This window comes from Euleptes europaea, chromosome 5, assembly GCF_029931775.1.
Source record: "Euleptes europaea isolate rEulEur1 chromosome 5, rEulEur1.hap1, whole genome shotgun sequence".
NCBI classification, from domain to species: domain Eukaryota; kingdom Metazoa; phylum Chordata; class Lepidosauria; order Squamata; family Sphaerodactylidae; genus Euleptes; species Euleptes europaea.
This window is the reverse complement of record NC_079316.1, coordinates 92,190,834-92,213,232: the sequence shown is the minus strand read 5'-3', so window position 1 is coordinate 92,213,232 and position 22,399 is coordinate 92,190,834.

Below are 22,399 nucleotides of genomic sequence, written 5' to 3'. Positions count from 1 at the left end.
AGTGGCTAGCCAATGGAACTGGAAGGGGGCCAAGCCCCCAAGGAAGCACTCAGTAGCACAGCAACCTCTCCCTCATAGGCACCGATCCCCCACACACACACCTTCCAACAGGCAAGGTGTGCATGGCTCAACATGATGCCTCTCCACTTGCCACTCTGGGGACTTAGCGTGAGCTGCATGTAACCCATGGTGGAGGCTATAGCACAGGAGAGCCCTGTGCAAAATAGGGCTTGTACTTTGCACAAAAACCCACCTAGGCGCGCAAAGTCCATATACGCTGGGCCTGTGCTCCAAAGTTCTATTACAGGTATAACAGAAGCCCAGGGCCAACAGACCAGACTCTCCATCATAGGTGAGCTGTCCGATCCCCCCGCCAGAGCCCCCACCCTTCCCCTGGGGTCAGTGGCAAATCTTGCCCTCCCCAGACCACAGCTGTGGACCCCACCTGATGCCATGGGCCACTGTTCTTTGCAATGAGGGGCTGCATTGCCCGGGGGTGATGGCAGAGGAAGAGAACGAGATGGGTGTCAAATCCATGAACATACCCGTCAGAGATGGACCGCCCCTGATGGCCCCGGGGTGGGGACAGTGGGGCGAGCAACAGCAGCCGAGCACCCAGAGGTCTGTGTCTCCCCTCAGAACACTCTTCCCTTTCATGTTTCAGAGGAGCATTGCCCAGATGGCGACAAGGACCCACACATGGATGCTGGAGTTGGAGGTCACACCATGGGAATGGCAGGGCTGGAGGGGGCGGAGCCCATGCTGCCAGTGGCACAGACCCCTCCACCCAAAAGCTCCCAACTGGTCAGGTCAACCAGCCTGGAGGATTCCCACCCCCCGTGCCCACCTGGAAGCCCCAGGCATCTTTATGTGGCAAGGCATGCATTTTCCCCCACAGATTGCTACAGGAGGCCATCCAACCAGTCAAAACCAGGAGACCGCCAACCCATCACTCCTCCTACAGGCTCACCCATTGACACCACCTCTGCTTGCAGAACTGCCGCCGCTGTCAAACACCCTTCCTTGGTGGAGTTCGGCCCCAGTGACAGGACACCACGGGAGTACGTGAAATGTGAGATTCCGGCAGACCCCGAGGTGGATACAGTCTTTATGCTCCCATGTGGCTGTCCCTCCCCTTCTATTCTAATAAAGTCTCATTTGCTTTGAGGACCATGTGTGTGAATCTCTGTAAGGGAAAATGGGTGGGTGAGAGGGGGATTGGGGTGATCCGGGACGGGATCTAAAGGACCCACCAAACACATGTGCTTCCTCTGCTAAACCTACTACATGGTTCCAGGACAGAATGCCCTCCCATGGATCATGAGCTCCAGGGGTCACCAGCCCCAGCACCAGTCATACCTGGAGGGGGCCCCCTGAAGGCTAAGGAGGGCAGTGGTAGATAGGAGCTACAGCAGTGCGCATGGCCATGCCACCCTTGGTCTGAGGAGGCCACGTGGGGCTTCAGAGCTTCCTAACCAGGTGACCTTTCTGCCCAACGCATGCGCCGCAAGTGGTTGTATCCCCACAGTGATGCTGCCTGATCCCCAGAGCCCCCTCCTCTCCCAGCAATCCCCTGGTGATTTGCATACAGTCAACAGTGGAACTGGGGGGCTGCCTGCCAGCCTTGATGGCATCTAGACCCTCCAGGGGAGGTGGACCCTGCCTCTTGTGCATCCCTGCCTCTTGCACCCATGCACTTCCAAACTGGATCCCTTTCTCCTCTTTAGGGGAGTCCCCAAACAGTGACTGGTCCTCCAAGAGAGCATTGGCATTCCATGCTGGGTCTGGCCCCCAGTGGATTGGCTTGCTGAGAAGGGATTCTCTAGCTCTCACTCTGTGTGGCCAACAGGACCTGGCTAGGGTATGGGCTCATCAAGGTAGCCAGATGTAAGTGCCGGGCAGAGGAAGCACACAGAGGGAGTGGACTGGGCAGGTGCAGGAACAAGAGAGCGCTGCACAAGGGAAGGTGCTGGAGTAATGGTTGGATGGTTGCCTCCTTATCTCCCCACCTCCTGGCCAGGCCAGACAGCATCATGCAGCTTCTCCTGTCTGCCTCCATAGTCACTGGCCGTGGGGTTGAGGTTCTTCCAGATGAGGCAGCGGTGGCACCCCTCACATACAGCCCTTTGGGGGCATTTGCCACCCCTCCCGGCACCACCTTATGGCCCTTTCCGTCATCCACAGGTGCGGTCTTTGGAGAGTATTCCTTTGTGGATTTGTTGTTGCAGGGGAGCGTGGCCGGGTCAGTGTCTCTTGACAGCCTTGACAGCCAGCAGCCCTCACCAAGTACCACCCTCTCTACGCACTGTGACCCAAGCCCCTCTCAGCCACACACCCCGGCTGTTCCCTTGAGAGACCAGCCCCAGCCACGGTATGAACCCATGGGTGTGGGTCCGAGGAGGTACCAGTGGAGGTGTCGCTCATCATCGTCCTGGGGAGCACCCCTGCAGCAGCCCCAGCAGCCCTAGCAGGTAGGCCCCGGGGAGGGCTCATGCTCCTCTGACGGGAATGGAAGGGGGGGTCCTCTGATGTCCATCTTCTGTCTTTCAGGTGCCATGCCTGTCGCCATCACCTTCGAGGTACCGCTCATCCAACAACTGCAGACACTGGGAACAGTGGAGTGAAGGGCAAGGGCCGCATCAGCTGTCCTCCAGTCACTTGGCATCTCCTCCTCTCCTGAGGTGGCTGGGGGAGGGGCTCAGTTGCTCCTTGCTGACTCAACCTCATCGGAAGGGGAGGTTGCGCAGGTCGCCCCCCAGGCTCAGGACCATGCCCCCCCAGAAAGCTCCTCATGGCCACAGCCATGTCAGCCAGGGACCAGTCCTCGTTTAGTAAAAACTTACTGTATGGACAATTCCTCAGACTGCATAGAAACTCAACACAGATCAAGGATTATGAAACAGCAGCAAGTAGGTTGAGTAAGGAACTAAAGGTACGAGGATACCCCAGCACAATCATTAATGACACATATACAAGAGCACGGGAAAAACCAAGAGCTGAGTTATTAAAATTAAGATCAAAACCAAAGTTTCAAGGAATTACATCTTCATTACAATATACAGCAGCCCTTTCTACAAAAATTAAAGGGATTATTTGTAAGCATTGGCATTTGGTGCAGGGAATACCGGAATGCAAAAACCCTCCGAGATTGAGATACAGAAGGACTAGCTCATAAGAAGATAAATTTAAACATACAGATATTACAGAGATTAGGAATGAGGAAAATGATTTCCTTAAGGGCCATTTCAAATGTGGACACTGTGGCATCTGCAATTTATCTTTGCAAGTGAAAGAATTTACCACAGACAAGGGATTTACTAATTTACTAATTGCATGTCTACCAAAGTGATTTACATTATCAAATGTCCCTGTAATTTTTTATACATTGGGAAGACTTCTAGAACATTAAAATATAGAATCATGGAACGTCGTTCTAAAATTCGAAATAAAGGAATGGATGCCCCAATTGTCCAGCATTTTGTCTCTGAGGGTCATACTGACAAGGACTTGACTTTTTTTGCCATATGGCAACTACAATCTAATCTGTATAATAAGGTCGATGTAGATCACACATTATTAAAACAAGAAGCTAAGTTCATTTATCTTTAGGACACTGTACAACCCAGAGGTTTAAATACAGCCCTAGATTTAGGATCTTATATTTAATTACATCAAGCATTGAAAATTATGGAGCTGGCCCTTTAACGGAACATAGGTGAGTTATGTCAAATACCTACAGGTGGTTAGTAACAGTGAGAACACACACACGCTCCACCAGTAAGATTGAAAGAAGCTTTGGAAAAATGGGAGTAGAACTCCAACTTCAAGATAAGTAAGTATAGTTTAATAAGGGCATTAATACACACAATTATTCAAGTAGAATAGATTTTTATTAAGCAGGTGTATTTGTGTTAATGTAGAGAGATCCTATCTTCTGAAGAAGAGTTTCTTCGAAACAGGAACAACAAACCGGCAGCCTGTAAAAGAAACAAGAAAAAGATAAGAAAAGTTAAATACTACATATGGAATCCAGCAAATAATATATTTTTACTTTGGACACTTACCTTGAGAAAAGAGAAGACAACCTGCCACGGACATTACCTACAATATACAGGGGCGCTTCCTCCACTGGGAGATGCATAGGGAATGAAAAAGTTTGTTTGTGGTATAATGTATAATTCATATTTGGTTGTTTAGATTAGTTTGCATATATATTTAGATATTGTAGAGTGTGTTACCTTGTAGGAATGTTGTAGGAACTTTATAGGAATGTTTAGTGATGATGAATAAGAAATAATTGGCATAAGCAAATATCAGGTTGTTTATTTTGTTTAATTGTAATCAGTGGGGAAACTGGCAATTTTTCCTGTTCTATGCTTCCCTCCTCTTTTTTTTACTAATTATTAATCCATAAAAAGGACATGACTACAATTTATTTTTGAAGCTGCTATAAAGCAGGTTGTCATGTAAGGGATGACTGATTGGCAAAGGAACCTTGAAATGGGTGGTAAGGCAGCTCTGCTGCTCCAAGCGTGTGTGGAAATATTGTGAACCTGATTTTTTCATGTGGCTGATGCCTTCTAGTAATGACTTGAAACATGTTGCGTGCCTGGTCAGGAATGGACCCTCATGGTATTTTTAAATGACCCGACTTCATCTCTAAAATGGTGATCTTGTCCACCTTTGGGTGCAGTAACAGTTCGTTTAGGAACGAGGATTCTGGTATCGACAGAGGGAAAGTTCTCTCTATCTACTTTAATCACTCCACGCATACTTTTATATACTCCTAACATGTTCCCCCCATAGGCATCTCCTCTCTATGCATATCTCCTAGCTCTAATCAAGATGGTTACATTTTGCATTGTGCCTCTGCATCCTGTATCCATCTGGCCCTTCTTTTAGGACTCCAGACCTCCCACTTTCTAATCTGGTTGTAAGGGATCGTCATTCTCATTTGTATCTGATGAAGTGAGCTTTGATTTATGAAAGATTATAGCCTGGGAAATTTTGTTGGTCCTTAAGGCATGACTGGGCTCAATTTTTGTTCGACTACATGGCTACTCATCAGAAACTATTATTTTTTGGGGGGTTAATCATGACATGAAGCTCATTTACCAAGTCAATGTGAAAGTAGCTGAAGTCACCCATTATTACACTACTTTCTCCTTTGGTTGCCTTTATTACTTCTTTCCCAGTTTCATGATCACTCCCGAGTACTGGTTAGGTTGACAATAGTATGTCCGAAGCAGTAAGCTACCTTTTCAGCATAGCATTTCCCTCATAGTGATTCTACAGGGCAGTTTCTGCCTCTTGCATATGAATAGTTTATATAAGAAATACAGGGAGCAACAGATGGGGGAGATTGTGTCAGAGACATCCCACTCCTAATATGTCCTTTCAATACAGATAATTCTGAGGGACAGCTATATCTCACTGATTTTCCTCATTCCATCTGGTTTCTAAAACACCCACTATGTCTGTTTGCATTTAACACCGAGCACCCCAGCTCTTCCATTTTAGCTAGGAGTCTTCTAGTATTTGCATATAAACACACTTTGCTTCTGATGTGGACTCCCTAATTACCTGAATATTCAATTAGGTAATAAAGGAAGGAGGTTGATTGAGCTTACAGCTGATTTAATGATCAATAGGCCAGTTGGGTGATCCAGAATGGAAGACGAGCAGCTCTGCACCCCGGTCACCCCGAGGGGGGGGGGTCAATACAAGAGGTTATATAGAGAATTGACATTCCAAATACCATCCGATGCTGCTTGTCACTGCCACGTCATTAGCTTATACTCCGCCTGTGTGAGCATGGCTACATTACATGAATAGACCTCTATTGTTTTCTGGCTAGGAGAAACAAAACTTAAAGAGGACGGGTAGGTGGGAGTGTGTGTGGGTCTGCTTGCTTGAGGATACAGAGAGAGGGGGGTTGAAGGCTATCGGAGTCTTCCATTAGCAGACAATGGAACCTGTGAGCATGTTTGGTTGCTATGCAAGAGGCACCAAAAGAGGGGCCATTGGGGAGCTGCTTCTGTAGGTATGCGTGTAGCCTGCGTGTCTGAACGTGGTTACTCAATCGTATCACTTCCTTCTCCACGTGGTTTTGGCCTACACATTTCTCCCTACAGCCCTTTAGTTTTCTTAAATGGCCTGTCATATCCTGACACCCTCTAGCTGTCAAGTTTCATGGACATAAATACACATAACATTCATTAAGTATACTGGGACAAAAGGGAAGAAATTTTGTCTTGTACCTGTAAGAAGGGAGGGAAGATTGATTAATGGCTACAGGCTTCACTCACCTCCCTAGATTACACAGTAAAAGCCCTTTCTTGCAGGCACAGAAACACAGGCTAATGGATTCAAAACAAGAAGTTAAGTCCGAGGCAAGAGAACGCAGAGTCATCTGTGGGCAACAAGGACCACTCCATGCATGTACAAAGCCCTGTCTTCAACTCTGAACGCTAACTTTTTCTGTTTGCACAGTTTAGCAACTAGGCTTTGAAACATTTTATATATAACCTGAAGGCATGTGACTGAGATTTTCAAGATGTCAGCAAATTAGCAAAGCTGGACAGCAGCACTAGGCCCCAAAAAATCCTTCTGCGCCAAGAATATTTGAGAGCTGCCAAAATGACTGCTTGCCTCAACAGGCTACTAGAGCTTTAGGCTTTTTGTTCTACGTGACCCAAGAAAAGCTATTCGTTTTCTCAGTCTGAGCTTCAGGTTCAGTGCAGGAGGTAGAATGGTTTTGGGAAGAAACCAGAGAGAATATTTGTGTGTGTTTAATGCGCAGCTGTGGGATTACTATGTTGAAAAGTAATCAATTTTCCTTCCTTTCCCCAGTTCTCTTTAGGTTTGTGCAAATAATAATAATAATCCGGTAAATTTCAGGTTTGGATTTATTGGGCCTGAATTTTTTTGGGGAAACCCAAAATAAGTCAAATTCCAATACTGGTAAATATGTGAATTTGGCTTATTTTTGGGTTTCCCAAAAAAATTCAGGCATTTGCACCTATGGGGATTTTTTAGAAGCTCCTGGGGGGCATTTTTTTAGGTAGAGTCCCCAAATTTGCAGTGTGGCTGCAAGGGACTCTCCTTGCATGAACCCCCGAGTTTGGTGAAGATTGGGTCTGGGAGTACGGTTTTATGGGGTCTGGAAGGGGTTGCCCCCATCCTCCTCCATAGAGAAAAATAGTGGTGGCTGCAGTCAGATTCTCTATTGTGAACTTTGCTATGCTTCTCTATGGAGGAGCCCAGCCAACTTTACCACCATTGAAAGCCATCCCAGACATTATTATCATGTTGGGCCTAAAGTGATTTCAACACATAGAAGGTTAGTAGAAAAGGGCAAGAGTCCAGTAGCTCCTTAAAGACTAACAAAAATATTTTCTGGTAGGGTATGAGCTTTCGTGAGCCACAGCTACTGCAGACAGACTAACACGGCTACCCACTGTGAATTATCTACATAGAAGGTTAGTTCACTCCTTTAGAGGCATCTCTTGCCAATCTGATAAAAGGGATTATTTAACAAATATGATGATCTGGTGAGGCTAATATCTTGATAGCATACTACATATTATGTTGCAACTACAAAGGAAGCCTTAACAGCCTCTTCTTCCTTAGGTTGGGGCCCTTTGTGCCAAAGAAGGGGTGGGAGAAGAGCATACTACCAACCTCAGGCTTGGAGTTCTCCCAGAATAACAACTGATTTCCAGACTACAGAGATCAGTTCCCCAGGAGGAAATTGTAGCTTCTGAGGGTAGACTCTGTGGCATCACATCCCTGCTGTACTTGCTCCTCTCCCCATACTCCACCACCTCCAGGCACTGCCCTTAAATCTCCAGGAATTTCTGAAGCCATAGTTACCAACTCCTGCCAGCTGCTCTACCCCTGAAATTACCTCCAACTCTTTCCACCCCAACTATGTTCAGGACCCATTTTTATGTCACAAACAATTCTGGGACTGTGCAAATGAAAGATCCTAGTGTAGTTGATCCCTGGGACATTCAGGTTTTGGCTTGGTCTATACCTGCAGCAGAACAAGGTGGAGATGAGGTGGTACAGTTGGAATCCTGAGGTTGTAGAATGAATTGTACCATTTTAGGCAACGGTTGGGGTAGAGGATAATATTTTTGAATGCTACATTGCACAAAAACTTTGCTACATAAACACAAAATATAACATCAAATAACAGACTGAGCTAGCATCCTTTCCTGATATGCTAGTTCTTTACATGTAGTTTGTTACCTACAGCCCCTGGAGCAACACCTTTAGCCTGAAGTGATATAGCTTACTCTACCATCTCAGAATTCTACTACCTCACTCTGCTGCTGGTATAGAACAGGCCTCAAAGATAGGTTGACATTAGGGTTGCCAACCTCCAGGTAGTAGCTGGAGATTTCCTGCTGTTACAACTGATCTCCAGCCGATAGAGATCAGTTCACCTGGAGAAAATGGCCACTTTGGCAATTGGACTCTATGGCTTTGAAGTCCTTCCCCTCCCCAAACCCCACCCTCTCAGGCTCTGCCCCCAAAACCTCCCACCGGTAGCAAAGAGGGACCTGGCAACCCTAGTTGACATACAAGCTTAGGTTCCAGTTCAAACCTTATATATTCATTAACAGTCAAGATGTTGAAGTTACTCCAGTGTGCTTGCTCTGCCAGTAACATCTGTATTGCAGTTAGCATGCGCAGAGCTCTTGATATGAAGGACCACATCCCCTCATACTGTCCACCCCACCAGCTAAGATCTTCCTCACAAGCCCTGCTTTCTGTGACCCACCCCCTTTCAGACCCACCACCCCCTTTCAGTTGGGTGGTGACCAGAGACAGGGCTTTTTCAGCACTAGCAACTTGCCTGTGGGATGCTCTTACTTGCGATTTGCTTGGCACCCTCCTTATTGTCTTTCAGGCACCAGGCCAAAAACATTTATTTTTACCCAGGCTTTTAATTACGGGTTAATATTTTAGCACCTCTTTCATTGTCTGCTTTTAGCCTGGGATTTATGAGATTCATTTTAAGCTGTTCAGTGTTTTGTGTTGTTAACAACTTTTATTGTGTCTTTAGTTTGTATGATGATATATTTTAAATGTTGTGTCAAGCAGATTCTCTAGAGAGGCAACAGAGAATTTTAGCCGCATTTAACCCACTGTGGAGAGATCCAAAAATGAACCCACTGTGGTGCAGTAATTTCTCAAAATCAATACAAATATTAAAGGAAATAGTGGTTTGTATTTGCATACACAATCATCCATAGCTTCCCAAGAAGACTCTAATAAAAGATAAGGAATGCCAGTAATCAATTATTATTTTAAGCTATTATTCCATGAGAAGAAATCTAACTCCATGACTTGACTATTTGGGCAATATGACTATAGACATATTTGGAACACATAAAATAAACTAAAGTCACATTGCCAGGCTGCCAAAAATACTTTGGAGCGGAGGGGCTACAACTGGTCCTTCTAGGAAATAATTGAATGTCTGGTTAGTCTGCTGTCTGTTCACTCTTGAAGACATTTAAGATAAAAACTTTTGAGAAAGGTGAAAAACCGTTGCCACCTAATTAATTCTTAAATTATTCCTAAATAAAGATATGAAGGACACTTGATGAAGATAAAAGAGCTTATTTCTGTAGAACCTATTTCTGTAGAAAGGCCATGTGTAAAATCTTCATCATCCTTCATTGTGCTGGATTATCATACCTGCAATTAGGACCCTACAAGGAAACTTAATACCCTAGAAAGTAATACCCTAGACACAGTAGAATTTGGATTGGCATTTGACTTTAAACTTTAATTTTACTACTTGGATACACAATCTTTAATTATCATTATATCTAATATCTATCTTGTCCTTGAGTGGATATCCAAAGCCTCTCCGTGGGGCCACCCACAGATAAAGCCCAGGGCTCTCTATAAACTTGGAAGACTCCCTAGCTATGCTGGAAAATATGATAATAAATTCACCAAAAAGCAAACCTATTTAATATGGTTTAATGGGGACTAAATATGCTCCAGAATGTTGAAAGCAGCTGCATGTTAGGGGGAAAGGGGAGGATAGGGGGGGAAATCAGTTTGATGAAACCCCTGAGAGTTCAGAGTATTTTGGAGGGGCAGGGGAGGGTGAGATTTACAAATTGTTGTTCTCTCTCTCATGATTCCTCACAGATCTGCTTGCCTGTGTTGATTATTTGTATATTTATTTATTGGGCATTATCAGTGCTCACAGAGAGACAGTCCAGCCCAACACTGCTAATCAAAAGTTCATGGTGTGGTTAATGTAACTCATATCAGCATGGTTTATTAAGGGCTAACACTGCTGGCTTCCCGGAAAAAAACAAGAAGAACAGCACAAGCTCCAATTTCAAATTACAATATATATATATTCACAACCAATGTTCAATAGTCAAAGGACTTGCACATCATATACACAAAATATACAACTGTACCATGGATATATAAAGAGTTCAAAACCAAAAGGTAAGTGGAAACATATCCAAATAGTCTAAATGGTTACAAAAATTCATACAGTCAATGGCTCATAGAAACCCCAAAGGTCTATTCCCAAAGATGGCAAGCACAAAGGAGAAGGCCTTTCCAGGATGGAACTCCAACAGTTGCAGGGGTAGATCATGCGCAGGAGAGGTGATAGAAGCAATTCCAATACCAGCAGTGCTACTCATGTGCAGTAACTGGTAGTGGTGCGCAATAGGAACTGCTAAAGGAACTCAATTGCCCATAGCAGTAAACTCATTAATGGAACTAATGTGTACATTGAGGAATCTTCAGTCATACATAAACATCAAACCACCATGGTGCAGAGGGGAGGCTCATGGGTATGTGGACTCCGGATTGTGTTCACGTTTCGTTTGAGGGCTTCATCAGCCAGTAGTTCACAATGTCATTCACCAGTGTCGAATTCTCTTAGACCCGCAGGTTCAGTATCAGTCATCAAGTAATTACTCGTTCAAAGCTCTTTTTAAAAATGCTATTTTAAAAATGCCTATTCACGGTCCCGACCCAAAAGGAGAAATTCCACCCACCCCCCACTCGCTTGTTCCTTTGTTCATTTGCATAGCCATTAGCATGTGCATAGCTAACACGCCACTGTTGTTTTGCATGGTTCCCTCTGGTTATTCTTCGCAGCAGCGGCGGAGCAAACACAAAAGGTCGTGTTAAGTGAGCTCTTTTGTAATGCGAAGCAGGTCTGCACTGGCTTCGCAGTCACTTCTGGAATGACGGTTCAGCCTGCAAAATTCATTTCAAGAATAGGGTTTGAAAGTTATGAAGACTTTGTCATAATAACTTATCCACAGAGAATATCACCATCATAAACTGCATGGTGTAGCTACCTAGCCCGAATAAGTACTTAAACTTTGGGTCTGGGGATGCTCAGCATCCACAGACTTCCCATAGCAGCTATCACAATAATGAAGCTCCTTGGAGTTCCAACAGGACTATTTCACAGCCTGGTTTCTGCAGTAATTTAGGTTTTATTACCTTGGGGACAGCCCTTCTGCAACTCAATGAAACACCCGCTGCAGTGGTAAAAGGTGTAAATTGAACTAACTTCGTGCAGTCCCCAAGAAGCAGCAGCGGACCCCTTCTGCGTTCCTTTCCACTGCTTAGTAGGAAAAAGAGACTTGAGGTGTTACTGTAAGAAAAACAATATTTTAAGAAAGTTGTGTGCTGTAAGCCAGAAACCATCCCCCATAGAGTACTCTGTGGATTGGTGTTTTCTGTTTATTGCACCTCACTCTGCTTAGGCCTGGTTTCCTGCTGGCTTCTTCCTTTCCCTGTCCTCATTTTATTTCATTTCATCCTCTACAATCGTTTCCAGTATTTGTCCATGCTTATTTCCTTCTCTTCTGCCCTCATATAATTCTGTCAATGTCTTTCCTTTTTTGGGAAAGCTCCAGCCAAATGTATCACCATTCCAGTTCCATTCAGAAAGTGCAGGCTAGGGCATGGAGGGTCCCCTAGCTCCTCAGTCTATTTACAACAAGGGTGGGGAACATCAGGCCAGGGGGCCATTTAAGGCCCGCGAAATCATTTGGTCTGGCCCTTCGTGGGTCCTGGTAGATCTCTAGCTCAGATCTTGTGATCTGCCCCCTCCCACGGACAAGAATAGCCTATTCAAGGCAGATGTGAGTTTGTTTTGCGGAGAAAAGGAACCTTTTTTCCCCCTTGCAGAAGAGTCGTTAGCTATGGAGCTGCTAGGACCACCCAAGAAACTGTGTTAACCCTTTCCCACCTGGGCCATGGAGAAACGTATTGGTCGGTTAATTTTTAAGTTGATAATTTTGTACGGCCCACGAATGATGTTATAAATATCCAAATGGCCCTTGGCGGGAAAAAGGTTCCTCATCCCTGATTTACAATAAGTTGTAAAATTCCAGTCTATTTACAATAAGTTGCAAAATTCTCCCTTGCAGAGTGGGGGCACAATCCAGTTGGCTATAGAGCTACAAGCAGAAAAGAAGGATGGGCAGAGAGGTGACAAAGCTCATGGAAAGTCAACTGACAGTGTGAGCACCTGATCACTTGGTCAATCTAGGAAACAACCTTCTGGATTTCATTTGTCTTGGTCTGCAGACATGATGCTGCAGGCAGCAATCAACATTTACCTCTTTGGCTCTTTACTGGGTGACACTTCCAGAACCGATGTACTAGGTATGATTTACTCTAATAGTAGTCAAAAAAGGCAAGAGTCCAGTAGCACCTTATCTGAAGAAGTGAGCTGTGGCTCACGAAAGCTCATACCCTACCAGAAAATATTTTTGTTAGTCTTTAAGGTGCTACTGGACTCTTGCCCTTTTTGACTACTACAAACAGACTAACACGGCTACCCACTGTGAATTACTCTAATAGTGTTATCCGATTTGTCCTTAAATCTGCCCATTTTTGTTTTAAGGCTTATGGTATGCATCGCTGTATTTTTATAATGCTGGTCAAATGATCGTAATAAATGAAATGAAATACTAGGTATGATTACAAAAGCTTCATAATAAGCCAGAAGAATATAAAATGATCATATGAAGTTACCTTCTACTGAGTCAGACCACTCACCTCTCCCACCTATGCCAGTATTATCTATTTGAGAGATAAGTGCTCTCCAAGCCCTGCCCTAGCCCTTGTTAAATGGAGTAACCAGGGATGTTGGGCCTTTTGCCTGCAAATCATGGGCCCTGCCATTGAGCTGTGGCCCTTTCCCAACAGTAGAGGTCCCTGCTGGCTCCCAGCATGGATTTGAATCCACAGCACCAGTGGCAAATGCAAGACAATTATTGCCACTTTGCACCACTCTGTCATGTGACACGCCATAGTTCTGTCAGCTCAGTGCTTCTGTATGGCCTTCTGCCCTCTGCTCTTTGCAGTTTCTAGTCTCCTGCTCAATGGTTATTCTGTTATATTATAACTGCCTCTTTGCATATAGTTCCCTGAATGCTTTGTGAACACACTTTTGTCTGTCTCCATCCTTCCTGCTTCTTCCACCTCCCTCCCTCCCACTCAGATCTTCTCAGATCCTGACCTAATTTGGAATCCTGACCATATACCCTTCTTGTAAATCTGTCAGCTAGTGCTGACTTACATTCTCTTTCACTGCTTAAGGCTTTCACACCAGGTCATGTTCTTGGCTAGATATGAGTAACAACAGCAGATTTCTGCCAGTTTTTATTGGCTGATGCTCGGGTTTAGGATGCAGTACAAATAGCAGTTTATATTCTTTCCCTCAAATATGTCGAAGAAGGGGCCAACTGAAGGCCATTCAGAAAGCTTGATTTCTGGAACTATTCTCCTCCTCAGATTAATGTTCTGTTTTTAGCCATATGTACGACAACTCAGTAGCAAATAGACTTTTCTGTTGGTACTACTTGTGGTAGAACAGACCTATATTGTCTATAGTTGTAAAGAATTGACCAACTAACTTGACTAGTCCTGTGTTTTCTGCACTTTTACCTACAAGCTCCCCATTATCAACAACGTATTTGCTGAGATGCATATTTGAATTCATAGTTCTCTCTCTGCTCAAGTAGTGCATTTTGCACGGCAGACTACATATGCCAGGTGAAATCATCCTTGTCTTACGGCTGCATCAAGTTCCAAAATGTGGTTTTCACACTCTTTCAGACTGGCTGACTTTTAAATTTTCTATTTCACTAGTTAATTCTGTCTGCCTAGTTTGCCATCCTGAAGGCAGATTTAAATAGGCATCAGTGCCATTGTCTAAGGATCTTCTGATGGTTAACAAGCATGGGGTACACTTCCCATGTCTCTGTTTTGGAGCCCACATGAGGCTAACTCCATCTTGGAAAATGGCCTGAGCAAATGCTTTATACAGCTCATGGAAGTTGTTTGCTGTGTCTGAATTAAAACTGGGCACCAGAGAGTGTAAGAAACATCTGTTTTCCTACTTTTGATGTCTTTTAAATTTTTCAGAAGTTTTCTGTGCAAGAAGGAGGGGTATTAATGCCATGCACATTTTGATTTCCTTAGAATTTTTTTTTTTTTACTTTTAATTAATTTTGACCTTATGGGATATTTTATACTCTCCTTACCCAGACCATCTTTTGCTAACATTTACCAGGTTAGTCACCAGAAAAAGTACTGCCATATTTTATCACAAAAATATTCAGATGTCTCCTAAAACTTGAACATTCTGGGTGGTGGTAGTTGTATCAAAGAGTTGTGGAGGCTTTTCAAGCTTGGTGGGGGAAAGGAAATAGGTTAGGTGTGCATAGCAGGAATTTAGGTGAGAAAGAGCTGGGCGTGATCATCGTTGTAACCATATTGTTTCAGTGGAATAATTTATAAATTACTGCCAAAGACTATTAATGCAGACCTTAATTTAACTGTCCTTAGGTACTACATAACCTGTACTTAGATACTATAGAAGAGTTGGTTTTTATATGCCAACTTTCTCTACCACTTAAGGAAGAATCAAACAGGCTTGAAACAGACTCAAGACACACAAAAGATAATACTTCTTTACTCAATGAGTAAACTGGAATTCACTGACAATGGATGTGGTGATGGCTGAAAGCATAGATGGCTTTAAAAAGAAGTTAGACACATTCATCGAGGATAGGTCCATCAATGGTTAATGGCCATAGTGACTAAAGAGAACCTCTATATTCAGAGGCAGAAATATCTGAATACCTGTTCTAGGAAGCAACATCAGGAGAAGCCCTTGGCCCCTGTGTATTATCCCTCTGGAATAAGTGGTTGGCTGTGTGGCTTTTTTTGCATGTGTGTGCGGTGGTACTCACTGGTACTAAGTGCCACCTCCTGGGAGGGGGGCTCTCCCAAGTCCTGTGGGGGGAATTGGTGAAAATCAGTGCAGCCTTATAAATGAGTACTGACACCTTTGTTTTTACAAAAAATAAAAACACTGGCTGTATGAAACAGTTTGTTGGACTAGATGGACCACTGGTCTGTTCCAGCAGTGTTCTTCTTGTGTTCTTACAACACTGAGGCAGTTTCTAGGGCCTTCAGGATATGTGGATCCCTGATAAGAAGCCGTTTGGGGCTGAACTATTTCTGAAGTGTAATCAATCAGTTCTGACAGCTGCCATCAAATGCCTGTGTTTAGAGAACAGGACCTTCAAAACACAAACTGAAAACAATGTCTGAAAAGTGGCAGATTATTCTGTTGCAAGGAATGATTTACCATGATGTAAATTTTACTGCACAGAAGTGGTAAGATTTGGGATTAAGAACCATTTGTTTCAATCAGATCACAAAATGAAAACAATTTAGACTCAAAGCGAGAATTATGGTTCTGGTTCTGGCTCTAGCTGCCATAGGGACTGCAAATTTGCTAACTTTTATGGGGTGTATGGGAGAACTTTGGCACTTTTTATGTTTCTTTGTTTCAAAATACTATAATCATACATTTATTTGATTCTCTTGGGCAAACTGGAACCCAAGTAGAATTTAGTTGGTTGTAAAGCATCTCTTGTATTCTCAGTCATATTGGTCCCTAGTGAATTTATTCCTCCACTAACAAAGTTTTTATAGCAAACGTCATAGATGTATTACTTAAACAGATCGACCTATCTCTTCTTATCAAGTAGACAGGTGCTTTGACATGTTATGTTATACCCATCTTCCAATACAGAAACCACACTGAAATCTTATTAGAATCTTTATAGGCTGTTGACTACAGCTTTTCATCTGATCAGTCTCTCGAGTAGAAACAGCCACAGCACAGGGATGGTCTTGGAAGAACAGGAAATAAACCAGTTTTCTCCTGATTCCATCCAGCTCCCTATAGTAAACTACAAATATTATATTTTCTGCAAAACCCATTGATTAAAATGACATGGCCACACACACAAAAGAAGCACAGCAGTTCATGAAAATCATACATAAGGCCTGAATAGGATGGATACTAGCCCTATTGGAAACTGTGCTGCTGCTTGGTAGCCCCTTTGATTTCCAGATAAATAAGTACATTTCTGTGATTTCCACTTGATCAGGGAAGGCTTCTGTACTCCAGGGAGCTATTCTTTTCTCCCTATAGCAGTTGGGGAGGTAGAAGAATATTTTTCCAAACTAACTGATCCACTATGATGGTAGCTGTCAACTAGCAGTAACTTGCTGATGTCATAACAGGTTGCATGTTGTTTCTAATATCTTTGGAGTTAACAAGGACTACATGGAAAGTGTTAGTAGCTGTGCGATGGTCTTAGTAGTAATAGTTGTTCAAGAGAACTGGGCTTTGCTAATATGGGCACAATAAGGAACATATTAATAAGGGATCGGGTCAAAGAAAATTTGGAAATGTTGAAAGGGTCCTTGGAAAGCAATTTTGATTGAACAACAAGGATTTAATGTAATAAACAAATAATAAAAGAAATGTATACTCTTGGGTATATTTAGTATTGCATTGCCAAACACCTCTGTCACTGAAGTACATTTATTATGGCTACTTTTTATGCTTATTCAAAAGTTTCATAAAAGTAAGGTTTCTATAGCTGTAAAATTTGTTGGCCTTATGAAAGCAAAGGAATTTGTTCATTTGCTAAGTAGGCAGTTTTTTTCCCTTTTTGCTGTCAAGTCATGTCTAATTTAGGTCGACTTCATAGGGTTTTCAAGGCAAGAAATATTCAGAGGTGGTTTGCCATTGGCTACCTCCGTGTAGCAACCCTGTACTTCGTTGGTGGGCTCCCATCCAAATACTTGCCAAGGCTGACCCTATTTAGCTCCCAAGATCTGACAAGATCAGGCTAGCCTGGGCTAACCAGGTCAGGGTGGGTACTATATAGAGTAATTTAATTGTTTTTTTTTACCAATAGTCATTCGTGGCACTGAACCAGGGAGTTTGCCAGATAAATAGGTTGTACACAGGATTTGGTTTAAATGGCTTAAATGCGCAACTCCCTCTCTAGGAACTCTGGTGTGGTTTTGTCCAGCTTAAAGAGTCACCAGAAAAACTAAAATAAACATCTCTGCTCCTAGCTAAATGTACATAAAAATGTGTTCCAAAATGAGACATTATGATGTTATACTTTGAATGCATGACAGTGTGTGCTCCTGTTCTATATGCCACACATCAGCATGAACAATGGAAGCCAAGATGGAATCAGTCTCAGCTGGTGGAAAATGCTTGATGAAGTAAGCTTTGGTAGGAAGATTAGTAGCAAATGGCAGGTACAAAGTCATAAGGTCAGCAGAACAATAAAATGCAAGAAATTTAAATGTTTTCGTTTGGACCCACAATTAGGAACTGAAAGAACATGTGCATCTATTTTAATCTATTCCCCCAGTCTTCTCAAAATTAATTCTCTTTCAAAATGAATATTCACTGTACCATATATAATCATAGAATCATAGAGTTGGAAGGGGCCATACAAGCCATCTAGTCCAACCCCCTGCTCAATGCAGGATCAGCCTACAGCATCCTTAACAAGTGATTGTCCAGCCTCTGCTTAAAAACTGCCAGTGAGGGGGAGCTCACCACCTCCCTAGGCAACCGATTCCATTACTGAACTACTCTTACTGTAAAAAACTGCAATTTAAACCCATTATTGAGAGTCCTATCCTCTGCTGCCAATAGGAACAGCTCCCTGCCCTCCAAATACTTAAGTGATAGCCCTTCAAATACGCAACGAGAGCTATCATCTCTCTCACCCCACCTCCTCTTCTCCAGACTAAACATTCCCAGCTCCCTCAGCCTTTCCTCATAGGGCTTGGTCTCCAGGCCCCTGATCATCCTCATCGCTCTCCTCTGCACCCACTCCATTCTGTCCACATCCTTTTTGAAGTGGGACCTCCAGAACTGCATACAATACTCCAGGTCTGACCAATGCTGTGTACAGTGGAACTATGACAGCTTGCGATTTGGATGTTATGCCTCTGTTGATGCACCCCAAGATCGCATTAGCTTTTTTTGTTGCTACGTCACACTGGCTGCTCATATTTAACTTACGGTCCACTCGTACCCCAAGATCTTGTTCACACACACTGCTACCCAGAAGTATATCTCCCATCCAGTATGCATACCCCTCATTTTTGTTACCCAGATGTAGAACTTGGCACTTATCTTTGTAAACTACCTGAAAAGGTGATTTAAAAAACACTACTATCCTGAAAGGGGGAATTATAGCAAACGGTGCAGCATAGATTGCAAAGTGATTCCTCTTTGGTACCTGCATGTGGAAGAGAGATATGGGTGATGAGAAGAACGATGCTGTCAAACATGGTTTGGAGGATATACCCTGGAAAACTGCTTTGTAATATTTTAAAAACACAGAATTTCTAGAATCTGAAAAAGAGATCTATTTCAGAGATTAGTGGACTGAAGGGAAAATCTGATGGCTTGCAAAACAACAACAACAGCATGCTAAATAATTAAGAGGATAGTAAAGAGTTTGGAGTACATGCAAATGTTGCATTTTGTTTTTCGAGTGTGCTTTGATTAGGACTGTGCCAAACAATTGCTATTTTGATTTTGACATCAACAATAGTAATTTCAGCAGGCAGGAATGGGAAAAAAGCTCCTTCTTGGCACCATTGTTTCCCCCAAGGGATGTCATTCGGTATCATTTCTACTCCGGTGAACAGAGTGCTGATTTGGAGTGGTGGACTCTGATCTGGGGAACAGGGATTGATTCCCCACTAGGGCTGTGCAAAAAAAAAAAATTTCCAGTAAATTTCTGGTTCAGGTTTCTTCAGCCCGATTTTTCCAGTAAACTTGAAATAAGCTGAATACCCATACCAGTAAATATGGGTATTCAGCTTATTTTAAGGTTTCCCAAAAAAATTCAGGCCCAAAAAATTCAGATTTTTTCAAAGCTCCTGGGGAGGCATTTTTGGAGGTAGAGTCCCCAAATTTGCAGCATGGTGCAAGGTAGGGCTGTCAATTCGGTTTGGTCCGAACTGAAAATCAACCGAATTTCCCCTGATTCGGTGATTTTCTGTTCGGACGGATCCGAACTCAAAAGTGGCGGGCAACCGGGGGGGCCGAATTCAGCGAGTTCGGGAGTTCGCGAATAAATTCGGCAAATTCGGCCCCCCTTCAGGGGCTCCGCTGGAGAGGCTCGGGCTGCCCTTTAAACTGATCTGAGCCTCCCAGCTGGGAGGCTCAGATCAGTTTAAAGGGCAGCCCGAGCCTCTCCAGTGGAGCCCGCTGAAGGGGGGCGGGCTGCCCTTTAAACTCATCTGAGCCTCCCAGCTGGGAGGCTCAGATCAGTTTAAAGGGCAGCCCGAGCCTCTCCAGCGGAGCCCGCTTAAGGGGGGCGGGCTGCCCTTTAAACTGATCTGCGCCTCCCAGCTGGGAGGCTCAGATCAGTTTAAAGGGCCCCCGCGCGCCTTCAGGGAATCCCTCTGAAAGCGCGCTGGGGCCGAATTTTCCCCCGAACTCCGGATCCCCCCGAATTACCGGGGATCCAAAGCGGGGGAGTTCGGACTTCGGCACGTACCGAACCCACAAGGGTCAAATTCGGCCGAATCCGAACTGTACCGAATTTTTTTTTTTGACAGCCCTAGTGCAAGGGACTCTCCTTCGACTGTCACCAAATTTTGGTGAACTTTGGGACAGGGGGTCCAATTTTATGGGCCCGCAAAGGGGCCCCCTCATCCCCCAGGCATTTGTGAGCCAAGCTGTCCATAAGGTTCAAAAGTTCAGTGTTGCCGAGGACTGGCAGAAAGAGGTGATTCCAGGCTGGTGCCTCAAAGTCTGGTGTCTGTCTTTGTTTCTGGGTCTCTTTGCAAGATGTCCATGCAAATGAGCTTTAAAAAGGAGGGAAAAGGCTTAAATGCAAGAGAAATAAGGCACAGAAAACATTCCTTTTGGTGGCAAATGACATCCTGTGAGCAGTCCTTTATTGTGTGGTCATGAAAAATCTAATTCAAAGAGATGGTCACTGTGTGGGGAAACAAAGCCTCTACTCAGGGCAACCTTCAGTTTCAGAGCAGGTTTTCAGGGTGGTGGTGGTGAGATCGGAGCCAGCCAAAGTCTTGACCATGGGGGCTGTCTGAAGGAGATTGCTCATCCACATGGATGAAGAAATCTCCTTCAGAAGCCTGGTGGTGTCAGCAGCTGTTGAAGCCGGCTCTTTTTATTTGGAGGGTATATCTTTCCGGACAGGACTGGGTGAGCCTCATCTTTTAATGACTCTTCTGCTTGCGGACTAGTTTTCTGTTAGGTGATATACCTGGAAAGTTGGTCAGACAGGGTTGGCTCTGATTACACAATCCCCATCTCAAAAGGGCCCCAACTATGGGGCCCTAACAAAACCAGTCAAAAAGAAAGAAAAAGGGGAGAAAGCACAGAGCCATGCCTCTGAGCAAAGGCGAATAGCCGAACCTGAAAAGCCAAATATCTATTTGGCTTTTTTGGGAATTGGCTATTTGGCTTAGGCTTTATCCCCAGGTTTTGGAGTTTGGTAAACCTGAATCCTGAAATTTACCAAAACGGCTAGTTTCATGTTTATTTTTGGTTCTAGTTTATCGATATGCACAACCCTATTCCCCACCTCTCCACATGAGTGGCGGAGGCAAATCTGGTGAATTGGATTTGTTTCCCCACTCCTACACATGAAGCCAGCTGGGTGACCTTGGGCTACTCATACTCTCTCAGCCCCACCTACCTCAGGATTTCTGTTGTGGGGAGGGGAAGCTGGTTTGTAAGCTGGTTTGATTCTTCCTTAGGTGGTAGAGAAAATTGGCATATCAAAACCAACTCTTCTTTTTCTTTTTCTGTTGCTCATTTGTCTTCCTTCCTGAATTAGTCACAAAAGACTAATGCCAATTTTTTCCCTTATGGTGAGCAGGATGACATCATACTTCATACCCAATCATCTTTCTCTCTCTGATTGTGCCACTGAGGCAATGGGGACTGAGGGTCTTTTCTCACAAGTGAACATTTGTGCTAGAAATGGTGAACAGTCACTAGAAAGGGGAGATGTTTTTCTTCACTGCAGAAAATATTAATGAAAAACAATGAGAAAGGTTTTCTGGAGGGGGTGTGCTCAGCCCTGGTCTTAACATTCATACAATAAAGATGGAGATCAAAGTATCGTTTTGAAACCTGGTTTTGCTACTGAGCATATATTGAAGCTGCAGCCAAGGAGAGCTCTGTGGCAATATGTATTTGCAGACCCAGGTCTGTCACATTCAACACTTTACATTTGAGGTATCCACCTGAACGTAGTGCTAGAAGAGGCAAAACCTGTAGCCTGGCGTTGTTCGCAATTTACAATAGAGAAATTGATTCCCTACCATTTCATAACATTTGGTTGTTTAAAAAAAATATTTACAGCGCAAGGAACAACTGCCATAGTTGAGGCGCTTATAACTTAAACCTAATTATCCGCTCAATTCACACTGTAGTGAAAGTCGAAATGTGATGAAATCTTAAGGAAGTAAATCTTTAGACTCTAAAGTGTGAAGACCACTGAGCTGCAATCCCAGATTCTCTCTCATTGTTTACCCTTTACCCGGTGGCTCCTTTTATCTTCAATTTGCTTGGTATCATGTGTATTTTAAACCTCATTTTCCAACACAGAAGCTTTCTCACTGAGTATCTCAACAATCGTTGTAGGGATATTTTTTTTGCTGATGTTGCTTATGGAGTCAATTAACACGGAAATTGTTCCCAGTTGGTGTGTGTGTGTGTTTGGTATTCTGTTGATGTTTTGTCTGTTAATTCCAGTGAGGCTGCATTTATGAGATCTCAGTCAAAGGCATCCGAGTGTGAAAAAACTCAAGGTGTGTGTGTGTCCCCCCATTTCTCCCCTAACCATGAAAATGTGAAATAAACTAAAAGTGCCAGGTCAACAAAATACAAATAAACCAGCAGGCAGAGACAGGAAACTGTAATGAAACAATAAAGACCTACCCTTAGTTTGAGACTTCAAAGACCTTGTAACGAGGAAGTGAG